Here is a 15,694-nt window from a genome sequence, read left to right as displayed (position 1 = left end):
TTCTCCCTTCAGTTTTCTTAATTAAAGGGATGGTTTTATAATTTTCTTTGATGTTGAGAATAAAATCCCTTGGATCTTATCTCCAGTGATACCGACGAATTAGACAAAAGGAAAGTCCTGGTAGTTCATAGAAAGCGTGGAATGTTTGGTTGCGTGTGCCTTTAACAAATAATGAAGAACTTTCCTCCCCATATTATTATGGTCCTTGGTTCTTTCATCCTTTTTTGGTGTGTATAGTTCCTAAGTTTGATCCTTTATAACTAGTTTCCTAATCCGTTAGGCCATGGCTGGAATGGAATTGGTTCCCTTTATTACACCCACTTCGCTCTTAGGGCCCCTTTGTTATTTCCCCCTTTTCCTTTTTTCTTGGGCTTCTGTCCCTTTTGGGGGCCCCGAAAGAATCATCCTTTAATGTTTTATTTGATTTCTAAAGCGTACGACTCTTCTCTATAATTCTCTTTCGCCTTTAAAACCTTATTCCCCCCCCCCATCACCTTTCTCAGTTTTCAGTCCCGGGAAAATAGTAATTCTTTAGTTTGTAAGTCGAAGTGAAACGATTTGATAAATATTTCAAGTTGGATGCGTCTGCTTCGATCACGCGAGAAAACGCGCTATTACCGCACGTGGTATGACCCTGAAAGGCGCCTTGATACTGCACGTGATATGAACTTGAAAGGCGCCTTGATGCTGCACGTGATATGACCTTGAAAGGCGCCTTGATACTGCACGTGATATGACCTTTAAAGGCGCCTTGATACTGCACGTGATATGACCCTGAAAGGCGCCTTAAACTGCACGTGAATCTCCGTTTCTCGCGAGGGTTTGAGGGAAAGATTTCGGTAAGGTTTTACATCGAACAAAGTACTTCTGGAATATTTTGTATGGAGCTAGGATGGAGAATTTGTCTTCTATTCGTCCGCCCGGGACCTGAGGGAGGCTCGATTGGCGACAGTTCCCGCTCGCATCCTTGGTAGTAATCCTATTTCCGAAGACTTCTTTTTTAAGCCACTGTTGACTGCCAGCGGCTCATCCGCCCCATTTTTTTTCACTCCATTTTCAACGTATTTGAGTTAATGAAATGAAGCGTACAACACATTTCTAAAACTCTCCGTATTCCGGCTTTGAAAGCGTTACTACAATAGAGATGAACGAGGGAGTTGAGTCGCTGAAGTCTTAGAGCTATTCCGCACCTTCTAAACCTTTCATAGACCGGAACTTGAGAGATTCTTCAGGGAATTGCGCTAGTACCTATACGAGGGAAGTAGAAAAGTTCCAGAATAACAAAAAAATTAACCCGTGTTATACGGAGAAGTTTTCCAAAGCTTTTTTTAGACTTAATGTTAGACTTAATCTCGATGTACCCATGCCACGATCCCCACTATATATTTTTGCTACTTTGTAAAAGGGTTTAGGCCTAGTTCTTATATTTACATAAAATACATTTGAATTTATATTTTATATATCCAACGTTAGTTAGAAAACCTATTAGATTTACGTAATTGACAGTTGCGCAAATACCTGACACCTCCGAATTCTGTATTTTATCCCCTTGAGGCTGATAAATTTCGCGTTGAAAATTTATAGAAGAAAAAAAAGTTTTGGCAAGAATTTTATTTTAAACTCGTGGAAAAATATATTCAAAGTTAAGTCTGATCCCCTTAAGGCGAAACCCCTTTTCTTCTTTTTTCATTTGATTCCTCCACGAGTTTTTAAAAAGTTTGTCTTCTTCCCCCCAACCCCGTATTGAATTTTTCCTTCTATTATTTCCATTTTATCACGTGGTCCTAGCTTGCGCCAACCAATCGGATTTCGTCCTGCAAAGGCTTCTTAAAAGTTAGTCTGGTTATATTTAAAGAATTTATCAAAACGAAAAATCGTGTGGGTGAAAAATTCCATTTACATTTAAATGTATTTAAAAATAAAATTTGCCACTTCAATTTTTAGTTTAATTTGCATAGTTTCGATTCTTTGGTAAGGTTTTTGTAGTTTATTGGTAGCTCCCATAAAATAAAATTCCAATTAAATCTTTAGATCAAAATTTACGCAATCAGTCCACAACAGGCTTCCCAAAATTTGACCATCATCCAACTTGTTAGGCTTTATAGTCGTACGTACGTACAGGAATCTCTTAACGGATTTAATAAACGTTTATTCATAGACCATTAACCGCGACCGTCGTCCGAGCTTTGAAGTAATTATTTCAGTCGAGTTCCTAAACTCCCGGTCGACTCTAATCCAATCTAGTGTGTACGCGGTGCGCAATCCTTGACTCTATTTCTATTTGAGCTTTCCGTCTGACATCCCAGGATCATACTTTGCCTGACTGCTGGTGCTGCTGCATGGTGCTAGTACTTGGGTGCTTGGGGGTCGTAGTTGAGGCCAATTGCCCAGAGGAAAGGAGGGGGGACTGACTCTAAGGGTGGACATTTCGACCAATAGATATATGAAGTATGCACGAGTAACTTAAAGTTGAAAACCCGGTTGGTGATCGTTGGAATGCAATTTAGTGAAAAATAATTCTTTTAATTAGCTTCTAACTTCTATTTTCGCTAGAAACTGGTGAACTGGTGCTATTTATCTATTTGAAATTTTAACAATCCGTTCGACCATCCCTGTCGACGGCAAAAGACATATTTCTTTTATCTAGGCAATTTCCTATTTTCGATATCCATGTCTTGGAGCAGTAAAATGATTGATGGTGTCGTGTGCGCGAGTTGGGAGCATTGTTTTGAAGGGTAATGGTCCGGGTTAGGCCGTCACGCTAAAAAAAACCCGATTTAAGCTTAACTCTCTAGAAATGGTGAGCCCGCGCGCGCGTTCTGGGACTTTCATCCGCTTCGGGAGGGTGCCAGGAGAGAGAGAGAGAGAGAGAGAGAGAGAGAGAGAGTGGAGAGGGGAGTTTTTCCGATTTATCGGCGATAACCGCCGACAATCATCTATCAATTCATTTCGGGGCAATTCTTCCCCCTTAACCCCCCCCGGTCTCTACTTACTCCCTTTCTTATTCGTAAAAGGGTAATTGCCTCGATTTTTTTACCTAGATAACTTAAAACGTTTCTCCCTAACCTTCTCTATTTTTTCAGCTTCTTTTTTCTGGTTTTTTCCCCTTCAAAAATATTAAGGCTTTCGGGGTTTCTTTCCTTACGAATGAATATGGACTCCTTAATTCTAAAGCGGGCCAATAATTATTGTTACTCCATGTAACGCAGTGCACCTACCATAAACACATTGATCCCTTTGAAATTGTAGTTGACCTTGGTATACCAGAAAAATACAGTGTTATCAAACGTAGAATGACATCCTAATCTCACCTTACCTTGCTGGTTTTATGGTTTTAGTATCGGGAAAAAACTGTCCAACACTGTCAATTTTCATTTAATATTTTTGAAACCTGTCGGGGTTTTTAAGCTGATCTCTTGTCGATCCTGTTTTTTTTGGCCATTCTTTTTTCGGGTTTTTCTTCTTGGAGTTTTTGCGGAGTAATTTTTTTTTCAAGCTCGACGTTATCTGTGGCGAAAAAGCAATCTTTCAGCCATGAGCTGGTTTTATTGTTTGAAGGCAATGTTTCGAAGAAGCGGTTGGTTATACCCTTTCCTCCATCTCCCTCTCCTCTCCTTCCCCTTTCGTTCTCTACTACGAACTGGGAGATTGCGAGCTCTTGTAATAACTCATTCTCTAGAGATCGAGAGAGAGAGAGAGAGAGAGAGAGAGAGAGAGAGAGAGAGAAGCTCAAGAGTAGAGAAGAGGATAGAGAATATCTCTCCGCTCTTATTTTCCTCGGTTTTTTTTTTGTTTGAATTATTTTTAGAGATGGCTTAATTGTTTTCTTTAGGGTTAAGAAATACTCTTTTGTTTTTTCTCTCTCCGGATAATTTTTTTTAACTATTTTCTTCCTCTCGTTGTGAAAATCCCTACAATGGAATCTTTATTTTAGAAATAACTACTAAGTGTCGCCTTATAGTCGAGCCTTTTCTCTATACTAGAATATATCGCTCACTGTCAAGTTAAATGTGTAGATGGAATTGAGATTAAACGCGGTTTTCTTGACACTAACAAATTAAAATTGATTTAAAATAAGTACAATGCTTGTTGTTTTCGTTGGAATGAAATTACTAGTTATTTTGGGGGTCATATTTGGTTGACGAATGAATGAATGAATGAATGGTTTATTGACCCTTTTGATTACAAATCCCTTTTGGAACAGGGAGGAACCCTCTAACGTGGGTTCACAGGTCCGAAAATAAAAAACTAAAACAAAGCATTAAATGTCGTACAATAAAAAAAACACTAAATTAATATTTACACGTTACAAAGTCAACAAGAAAACTATTTACAATTATGTACAATGACAGCTGATCGACATATGATTCAATCCTTTAATAGGGCATGGGGCAGAGAAGGCGCAATTTCGCCCAATTGGCTAAAATACTTTTTGTGATAGTTATGACTTCCATATTTGACCTATCCCCGAGAGATAGGCAGACGAGCGCCTGTACAAGTGTTCCACCCGCTACACACCAACGCGCTGCGGCTATGCCAACATACAGGGTTCGTATTTAACATACATTTTTCCATTGCCCCTGTAGAAAGGCTTCAGCCACTACACTCCGGTGTAATGCGGGGTAAATAATACAGGGGCAAAAATTAATTTGTTAGATTTACTGTATAACAAAAACAGAATTTTCTAGGACAAGGACGGGCGTGGGTTTAACGCGAGACGAGTTACGATTTAACAAACAAAAGCAGGGAGGGGGGAGAAAGATAACTTTTTAAAGAGCGTAATTACAAAGTCCCGACATGTACCTAAAAGGTTTCACTCTCGACTATTGTTCAAATTTGATTAATTTTATCGAAAAATGACTTTTAAAAAAGTAAGTGGCAAATTTTTGTTTGAAGGGGGAGACGCCCGCCGACACGAGTCTACCTTGATTATTATAACACTTTATACTTGTAGTTTTAGCAAATACAAAAACAGAAACAAATCAACGCGAAGTTAATAAAGTTAAAAAGAAATAATAATGAAAAAAGGAATTTTAGCTTTAGTTTATAATTTTTTCCATTTTATTTTAGGTAACCGCGTACCTTCTGATCATAAGGTCTTTAAAGGGATAGTGTATGATATCGGTATAATAGGATTATCGAGGCGTTTGTATTTTAATACTTCGACTTAATTAGTTATACGTTACTTTTGTTGCGAGCGATAAATTTAACGAGCTCAGAGCCAAGTTATAGGTAACCCTTATCTATATGATTATCTTTCAAAATAACATAGCCCGTTAAGGGCGTAGTCGATTTTTGAAAGCTTCAACAAGCTACTATAAGGGTGCGTAGGCTTCCAAACGCAAAATAATATCTATTATTTCTCTCAAAATATAATTCTCTCTCCAAAAATTTTTAGCTTAATTACGAAGGTTACTAAGCGTATCCATGACCTTAAAAAATTTAACAAGCGGAAAGAAACAAAAATAAAATATAAAAAACTTCAATTACAACCTTAGAATTGGTCGAAATTACCTTATCAGTATATGAGAAATTAAACCCAATGTAAGACTGAAATCGTCTTAAAATGTAAATGCGTTATACGGAACATCTCAATTATGCGCCCTTAAACAATTCAGTGAATTTTAATTTTGTTTTTTCTTTAAACTCTTCCGCTATACGCAGAAAAGATAAGAGAAACAACCGAATCTAATTTAATTTTTATTGTATGTCAACCCTTTTACGTGTGCGTGGTCAATTTAATTTGTTTTAAAAAAGGACTAACTAAAGGGGGAGGGAGTTAAAATCATCGCTTTAAGTTGTCAACTCATATAGGCAACTAAGATTAATCATATTTTAATTTTAAACTTCTTGGTAAATATGAAAGTTTAATTTAAAACTTTATTTTACAAAAATAATTTCCCATATCAAATATACATACGTAAAGATAAAATGGAATTGAATTGATAAGATTTAAAATTTTTAACAGTTCTTGGAAATGTGTTTTGAATAATATCATATCATGTTCAGTTAACTAAATATGTTTTGCACCTTCTGGCAACTCTCTTAGCCGCAGAAGTTTTATAAATAATGCGTTTTTAATTCATATTTCGTCACAATAATAAATAGGCGCCTTTTCGTTATGGTTATTTTTTTTATTAGCGAATCGTACGAGCGTGATATTATAACAAGAGTTGAGGTTAACTTCAAATTTGAAAAATGCATTTAGTTGTTCGTGTTTTTTTTTTTTTTCTTCTTCTCTTTTCCAAAATGTATGTTGCTTTTTTTTTTGGCGTCGAGCGACTCTTTGGTATCCCTCAAAATCATTTGCATTTAAATGCAAGACGACGACGAGGCCTTTGCCATTGTCAAAATGAAGCCAGGTTTTTTTTTTTTTCGTTGGCGCTAATCATTTTTTCCTTTTTTTTTCTTTCTTTCTCTCTCTTGTGTATGACAGTGTTTTCCATTTTTCTTCCTTTCTATTCCGTAAACACGAAAGCGGAGCGTGACTCAAATTTCTTAACTATGTTTTAACCAAATTGAGCTGCCATAAAACGGATATCAACCAAAAACTAGTCACCCTCAAAACGGAATTCAAATACCGCGAGAATTATGCTTCCCGCGTCAACTTGAAATGGGAGTTTGTTATTTTTTAAACTGTTATGATTGGAGTAGAAGGTTATATGGTTAGTTTATGATATTTATAACTTATGAAGCGGTACAAATATTCGTAGAAAATCATGCAGTATTCTCAATCATCATATCTTCAAAAATCACATTGAGTTTTGGAAATTATTCGCGGTATAATTTGATAAATTCATGGTATTTTTACCACGTAAAAAATTTCCCGGAAATATCTATACGATTTATGTACTAAAATTATGAAATCCATCCTTTTTTCAGATTGAAATGATAGCAAAGTTAAAGGCAGGCGTAATGTCTATCGATAGACATCGATTAGCGAACGAGATTGCCTTCGTGATTTAGTCTAAGCTTATCCGTGAAAAAAATTTCAAAATACAAAAGGCAATTTTTAGGGAAAAATTAGACAAAAGCTTAAATCAAAAATTTAAATTTTCGATTTACAAGATAGAGAAACGTGAGTTAACTACAAATGGTTGTTTTTTTCCAAATCTCGGGAAGTTTATTTCAATCTTATAAGCATCGTTGGTTCTAATTTATAAGTTGTATATACACTTTAAGAAAACAAAGTTTTATAAACTTCATATAACTCGCCTTTTAAACAATGTCCCATTTTTCATACATAAAGAAACATTGTTACAATACCACATTGTACATAATTAAAGGAAACCAACAACACCCCTTTTCGTCTAAATTTAGACCGCGTTATATAAAAGTTTTTAAAAAGTCATTAATCCGATTAAATCTAAAAGATTAAAAATAATAATAATAAAAAAATGATTATTATGTTCTGACATAAAAAAGGTGTAACCCCCACACACTTTGACGAAACTTTTAATATCGCTTGATTAAACCGAGTCACGTAGTAAGTTTTAAGTCAACGTTGTAACGGAGCATTTGATCTCGTTAAAAGTTATACTTTTATGGAAAAAAAAAATTGAAACCAATTAGCGAACGCGTTTAATCCGTATAATTTTCATAATAATAATACAACTCATTAAACCGTTTTACCATGCGAGCGAATTAAGAAAAAAACTCGAGTTGAAACTTTTAAGTTTTAATTTGGAAAAAGTATCTTTAGTAGAATGAAATGATAGAAATTCGTAATGAGAAGATAGTTTTTTAAGTGATTATTTTAAGTGAAATGTATTTTAGTTTTTTTTTAATCCGCCATTTTTACTTATCAGGAACATTTCACGTTTTTAGGTTCGTTTCCAAAGTTGAATAAGCAAGTGTAGTTTTATACATTTTACCAAAATCTATTTTCGTCGGTTTTGTTTGTAAATGCAACCAATATATTTCGATTTCATTGTAAATTGAACCAGTTAACGTACATTTCATTGTAAATTCCTCATCCAATGGCCTTGGATTACATTGCAAATGTCGAAATATTTCAAGTTATGACCTTCTAATAATCTAACATTCAAATTTCCAAGCCAACCGGGGAAAACTATATATGGGAACATAGTCCATCAATGTCAAACGCTTATAAAAATGTAGCTATATAGTCCGGCGCGATAACTCGTATATATTTGGCCTAAAAAAACTATAGGATTAAAAAGTACCAGTACCTATACCCACCGTACTTAAGCCTAAGTATAGGGCCTATAGTTTGACTGGCTTTTAGCGTATGGGGTGTTTAATTTGGGAGGCAAACCACGCAGAACTCGGAATCGAAAATTCCAGCAAGCGGGACGAAGGCAGAGCTAGCTAGGAGAGAGAGCTATTATCAAATAGCTATGGGAGAATAGCTGTTGTTTCTATTCTTTTTGCTCGACTCTAATATGGGAATCACGTACAAATTAAGTCCGCTTTCGGGCTATTGCAAATGCGTTCCTTCACTTTTTTTGTAGGACGGCTTTAGGAACCGAGAGTTACCTTTTCTATGCCTAATTCAAACTCTCGCGCCATGCGGGGAAACGTGGTCACGCTCTGTACCACTCTGGAGTAGTTCCAGAGTGCACGCCGACCCAAGCAAGCGCCTTTCACAAAAAAACTTTTTTCAGAATGAGGTTTTCGGCTGAGGAAATTGTAAATTAACTGTGCCCACCCCCTCCCTCTAACTCTACCCCCCCTTTTATTCTTTGTATTCCCGAGTATTATTATAACTTGTTCGACCTCCTATTTTTGATCCCCCCCTCCTTTGTTATATACCCCTACCATATGCTTCCCAAATTTTCGGGGTAATAATTGAATGTTTAGAAAGCGATTACCAATTTATCATATATTTTTTTTTGATCAATTTATTGATTGTTGTCTAATATTAAATGGAGATACGCCTGGATAAATTTTGTACATTGGTAATACAACCAGGAAGTCGTGTGTAAGTACTGGGAATTGTGTATCAATAGCCCGTTTCATCAGAAAACTAGTGAAAGGGAAAAACCGAGATTGGTGCTCAGTTCTGTTTTCGAATGTTCTGAGAAGTTATATGGGTTCTTTTGGGTGTTATTTTAACTCTATATGCTTCTTTTCGATTTTAGTTACTAATAATAATACCTTTGGATAATAATTTAATTTAATCTATCGTAATTAATATAATAGGGGTTTATTATCGCATTCGAGCATTGTGAAATCGTACACCTGGACAAACCAACCTTTAAGTAATATAATAGTAAATTTAATGGACTCTACTATTATATAATCAAATACCCACATGGTACAATTCATCAGGGGGTTTTGGAACAAAAAATATAATCAAAAAAGGCTTAAATTGAGAGACAATAGCGCGGTTAATGACTTGGAAATGCGAAAATTGCATAGTACTAAAATGCATGCACCGTACTGCCTAAAGCCAATCTCGACTTATAAAAAAATGTTATACTTGAGTTTAATATTAGTTGAGATCAGGAGAAAAGAGATATGTTGGGTTGACTAGGTTGATTTCTAACTGACAACTATCCCTGGAACTGTATTATAATCGTTAATATAACTGGCAACGTTCGTTCGGTTGGCTCAACAGCAATGTGTTCTTAACATACACTCAATTTTCTATTATTGAATGGGGTCTAAGTATCCACGCCTTTCTATCGTTTCAACGTTCAAGGGCTTGACCGCCAACGCTATACACCGCTTTACTTTACACTGAAGTTAAGCGACAAGTCCAAGTCCGTATGTCATACGTTTTAATGTCGGGTAAATAGGGACAAGTTATATAAGGTATTCGTAGGATAGCGTGCGAAGATGCCATAAGTGGAAAATTACAACTCGATTCTTCAATTTTCTCCCTTCCATCGTATAGCTAGCTCTCTCTACGTTTTTCTATAACTAGTTTCAACCTTAGTACAGGGATTATATCTAGGGGTTGGACAGTTACTCGTAAATGGAAAGTGAAATTAAGTGATTTCTCTATTAAATAAAAAAAAAACAAAAATAAAAATAAATAAAACACTGCACGAGCAAAAGGCTATAGAGCTGATTAAAGATCGTCACGCGCTATGGGGATCCAATATTTTCTGGTATATCAAGGTCACGGTTTAAATAAGCGTGGTACCAATGTGGCTATATTTTATTTTGGTAATGTCCGACTTCTTGTTTGAAATATATTGGTAAAAAAGATGTTTTTTCAAGGGTAAATTACGGTACTTTCAAGGTTGCGAGTGGCCGTAGGGAGTGCAACGTGATTGCCGGCTTTCTCTCTCTCTCTACATATATTGTAAGTTAACGTGCTTGGCCGCTCAAATCCCTCTCTCCCCACCTTCACCCCCCTTCTATAGTTTCCCTTGAATCGTATTAAGAGGTCGGAAATGAACTTGGCGCGTTTGAGATACGCCGACAGCGTAATTCGATATATTAGAAGGGAGAGCTAAAATTTTAGATTAGATTACTTACTATACATGTATAATGTAAGCCTAGAGTACGATATTGACGTAGTAATGACGTTGCATTTCATTATCACGTTATACCTATCATTCAGTAATAGCACCAGTATCATCTCCAGAATTGAGAATATGTTAATTTTTTATTTGAATTTGGGAGGCAAATTTGCCTATTTTAAAAGATAATAAGAAATTAATTTACAGTATTTACAGTCGTGTATCAAATGAAAAATATTAATGCACTATTTTCTTTGCAGAAAAACACTTCACCGCAAAAACATGGTCCAAATTGTATTGTTTCAAATTTCATTTGACGACATTCTGGTGAGTTTGATTTTAATTTTGAATCTGTTATATTATAGTTTAAGGGGTTTAATGTTTGTGACACGAAAGCAATCCCATTTATTCGATCCGAAAATGTAGCCTGTATTTTCCATATTTATGCTCCCTGAGAACCCGAACGTCCGGTAATACCGTACCGTATTTTTCTCCATTATAAGGTAGTGTTTTGGGAAAATTGTTGATACACGTACTAGCCGAGCTCGTTTATGAATTACGTGGTGAAACCAGTAATAATAATAATACGGATTCAAAAAACAAAGTTAGTTAAATAAAGCATTAAGCCGTATTTTCGTACAATACGTGTTCGAAATGCTAAAATCATAAATTTTACACTAGCATTATTATAGCGCTGAACAATAGCGGTATCGTTACACGATTTTAAACAAATTACAAGTATCGATATCTGTCGATCCTTCGTATACTAGCATTGCCTTGCACGGTAGCCATTAATGTGACGTAGCTAACACTTTGAAAATTAACATAAAAAATCGTGAAGCAATATCTGATTAATTTATACGGTAGAAAACTTGGTATAAGTTGAACGAGTTAATGTATCTGAAGCTTCTAGGTCGCGAGTAGGGGTCCCGAATAAACCAGTTTATTATTTAAGAGTCGTGTTGTGGAGAGAAAAGAATCACGCTCGATGTGATAGATTAACATTCAACCAAACAGCGGCAACCTAGAAATTGAAATCGATTTTACTATATCCCCCTACCGTTTATAATACCGTATTATATCAGTGTTTGATCGAACATACTTTTTTTGGTTGCACGTTTTCAATAAGAAATTATATACCTAGCTTCAACATACACAATGGTGTGTAACCATTATCCCTTTTCTCTTACCTTAAACCTTCATTACACGCGGGAGTGCATGCGCAACATTGAAAGAAAAATGAGAACTTTAAACGCGATTTTTGTTCTATTTTAATTACGTTTAAAAGACATAGTCTGAATATTAACTTTAACAAACCTTTCTGCTTTATATCGAAAGACTTACTTTAAAAGATTAACCACGCAGTTTATGAGTTCACGAAGTATACTTATAAATTCTTGTCTTAAATGTTTAAGTACATCCACGTGACTTGGAAAAATCAATTGAATCGAGCGGGACGTTTATAAGATTTAAAATTTGAATACCCGGATGAATTTAAACAGATTTTGGGTTGGTAACGATCGTACGTGCTTGTAACTGCACGGTCCTTGCAAAGAATACTGCCGCTGCAATTCGGAAGTACGCTTTGGCCATAGGGTCCCGGGCAGCTAAGCTCTATAGGCAGCAAGGGTGGAGGTCACCGTGGCGATAAAAGTGGCGGGGAGAGGACTTTAAAACGCGATTTGTATGCGATGCTCTTTAACTGGCATCCAGATTTCGCGACCATATATCGACATCCCCGCTCCAAAGCCCAAATGTCAAGCTAAACTTTTAGTTCCCAGACTTCTTTAAAAACCTAAACAGGTTCGCACTAAAGAGGTTTTCCAAGGAGCGGTCCTCTTGTTTTCAACATGAATTACAAAACCTTTGGCGTAGTGTTGACCTTGGGGTTTTGAAGCGGATTATTTTGGTTATCGGTCGGTAAACAATGGAGGGTGGATGAAAGGGGTAGGAAATTATTTTAAATACCCGTGTCTACCTTAAAATAAAGCGGATAACGCCTTTAATCTGCTAAATGAGTTCTTTTTGGTTTTTGGGTTCCGCCGGGATGGAAATTTAGTGAGAACTAGTCCTTCCCTTGCCGCTTCGCGGGTGTTTCCAATTCTTTCGCATTTGGTTTAAGCGGGCTTGAATCTACATACGCCCTTCTCTTCCAGTACCCCTTTTCTCCCCCCCCCCCAATATAGTAATATCTATTGGCTACATGCGGGGCACCCGTCTCCATTATTCGAAAAATGGATTAACTTAACGTTATTAAGGAAATGTGAAGAATTTGTCTTTGGAGCTATTGAGGGGTGATGGGACAACATTCAGTTAGATCACTTTGATTTACTCTACTTCCGTTTTCCACGGATATCTCTCTCTCTCTCGCTTTGCTTCCTCTTTTCATCCGACCAATCTCAACTTTTGTACCTCTTCCTCGATATATACGCCCGTATTATGCAAAACTTATTCGGAAACCACCTTTTGAAGCTTTCTTTCTACCAATAACAGTCAACATGTGTTTGTCCCGTCTTGAAAAACAATATTAGACAATATTGTCTCTCTCCATCTTTGAGATGTGACATTTGTAACGTGGAAAATGAAATATACAACAGATTATATTATACCCCCAACACTTGTTTATATTTTCCCTAATTCGCTGTACTGCCGACGAAAGAAATAGGTATGGCAAACTCCAGACCCATGAAACTGAGTGTGTGAAATGGAATTTTCAACTTAGCATCTTTACAAAATTTGAGAATGGTTTTTAAATTATCAAATTTTAGCAAAATTTATTTTAAAGCGACTGTTCTTCTCAGACATATGTTTTACTTCAACTAATGAACTTACTGAAAGCACGACGCACCCTAGCGAGTCCAAAGCGTTAAGGACTCTTTGTTATTTCTGAAAAGAGGCGGCGCGCTTTCTTGGAGAAAATTAATGCTGTCCTTATAATTCGAATAATAAATTAAATTTTCGAGAAATATATTATTCCTAAAGCCTGACAACCAGGAACGAAAATAAGAAAGCAAAAAACTATCTAAATAAATAAATAATTTACGCCAGAGATGAGTCGAGTCCTGGGTATTATTTTCTCGCAACGACGACCCCTGGTGACTGAAATAAGCATTGCGGTTTCTTAACCCGCCCCCGCCCCTCCATTTCTTTCGGCGACAAAAGATTGTTTACATTATTAAATACGAAAAGGACCTTCCTTAATTAAAATGTAAATTTTTGCTTCCCTCTATTTGTCGTTGTTGTTGTAAGTAATATATCTTTAATCTCGATATGTATGTATGTATTAACGCCTAGAGTTTTAGGTTGTACTTGTATTTTAACACCTACTTGTACTTTTATGCAAGTTTTGCGAGTAAATGTTTTTACTTTTTCCTCCAAGCTGGCAATTTTTCATTAGCGATCTCTACAACAAAATGTTTGGTTGGTTACTCGAAAATTAGTTGTTATAGACGTTATAGCGAATTTCTTCAAGATTTGTAGTAATATCCGACACCACGTTTGGACGCGGTTGGTGTTTCCAGTTGTCTACAAAGGATTTTGGAAACATTTTATTTATTCCAAGAATCGTTCGTTCGCTAGCTTAAGGCCTAAAAGTTTCGTTTCGTTTTGTTAATTTAGGTTTTAGTTTTAACTTTATACCAAGAAATGGCGTAACGTGTATAATGGTGGGAAATTAAATAGGGGGAAATTAGCATTCTACTAAAGTTTGTACGTACGAATACAAATTTGCGCAATTGTTGGTTAGGGGGGGGGGTGTTCTAAAAGTTTATATTAATTAGAATAGGGCTAGCTTGTTATGTCGTTTTACGATCTAGCGAGCGTGTGTAGTGGTCACCGACAAATTAGAAAAGGGTGCTGCCAGTGGTTTGCTTTATTCCTACCAATTTCACGGAGTTACTTTCTCCACGCTACAATGAGTTCGAAAAACGGGAAAGGTAATATTACTAATTTCGTAACGAGAGTTCCCTACTAAATTACCTAGATGCTATACTAGAATGTTTGCGAAGCCCAAGATTCTACGCCTTGATTTCTCCGGTTGAAACGGATTAGAATGTAATGGTGTTCCACGCCTATTCGTAAACGTAACATTGCCAAATTGTACATTACGTCCGGTTGTATATGAGTTTTGTTCGTTTATTACCATTGAATGAATGGGAAGGTGGTAACTTGAATGTACGGATGACATTCGCGATGGCTTTAACTTCATTAATCGGGGCTGGGCGAATAAACTATAAATAGAGGTTTGGGGGAAATTCTCCCATTATAAGGTCGCAGTTTGTTTTTCTAACTAACTTAGCCCAGATGGGTCCTTTGACCGTGTGTTTCCACTTGACGCGAACCCCTCCTAGGTTATATCTAATAAGTTACTCTATGGGTGTACATTTCTTAGAATGTTTTTTTTTTCCGACATTATTTGCAGAAAGTTTCGCAATTTGTGTTGCATTGTAATAAGAAATATTATGTAACATTGGAAGTATTATCAATAACTGTTTCGTGGTTTAAGTGTGTAGAAAATCACGCGATACATTGAACATTTTTTTAGTAACAATTTATTTAAACATAAATTCTATACTGAATATTATTAGAATTTAGAAGGAGTTGACCTCAAATAGCTAATCCATACTGGGTATTGAACTTCAGCGAAGTGTTGATCCCCTCGTTTAGCACATTCCCTCACGTACAACAGACATCCAACGTCCATGAGATCTGCAGGATAGAAAAAAAACGTTAATATTATAATCTAGGCTTTGACAATCGCAATTTTGCATTGTTTTGTCACGACCTTATATAAGTTAATTATTATTGATAAGCCATGTTCGAATGTCAAATTAAATTTATTCGTTAATGTATTACGCCGAATATTATATTAACTTCCTGGTTATTTATAAGACTAGTATTGTTGGTAGGACAGTGTCGAAAATATGTTTCGAGCTGGCAGAGGGTGTATATTATTGAGAGGGGGTAGGGCGATATAACGTTTTTTCGTAAAACTCGACGCTTTTCCACGCTTTTTAGGGTATTTTGAATATTTTCGAAATTTGCATACGTATCTCCTTTACATCTAAAGGGCAGAACCGCGCTGCCGCCGCTGAGCTTAGCTACCGTATCCTTTTTTTAAAAAAAAAAACAGTTGGGGTGTGTGATGAATTCGTCTCTATAAAAATAAGAAAATCTTACAGCTTGGACGTCGGGCGATATTGAAATGAGGTAAAACGTCGAACCAACAACCGAGAAACAAAATTTGGTTTTCTAATTTT

At 36.2% G+C, this 15,694-nt stretch overlaps 1 protein-coding gene across 6 annotated transcripts in view; it reads left to right on the top strand.

Annotated features, from left to right (window-relative positions):
- Reph (Regulator of eph expression) overlaps nucleotides 1–15,694 on the top strand; it is a 312,486-nt gene that overhangs the window by 137,956 nt on the left and 158,836 nt on the right. For all 6 annotated transcript variants that reach the window (XM_089841098.1, XM_089841079.1, XM_089841088.1 and 3 more), the window contains one exon: nucleotides 10,697–10,763. The gene's annotated coding sequence lies outside the window, so the exon portion shown is untranslated. The remainder of the gene's footprint in view (nucleotides 1–10,696; nucleotides 10,764–15,694) is intronic.

This window comes from Phalangium opilio, unplaced genomic scaffold, assembly GCF_054372755.1.
Source record: "Phalangium opilio isolate 3A_F unplaced genomic scaffold, DU_Popi_V2 ptg000003l_1, whole genome shotgun sequence".
NCBI classification, from domain to species: Eukaryota; Metazoa; Arthropoda; class Arachnida; order Opiliones; family Phalangiidae; genus Phalangium; species Phalangium opilio.
Note: the sequence above shows the minus strand (reverse complement) of the source record. Positions and strands in the feature narration are given on the sequence as shown.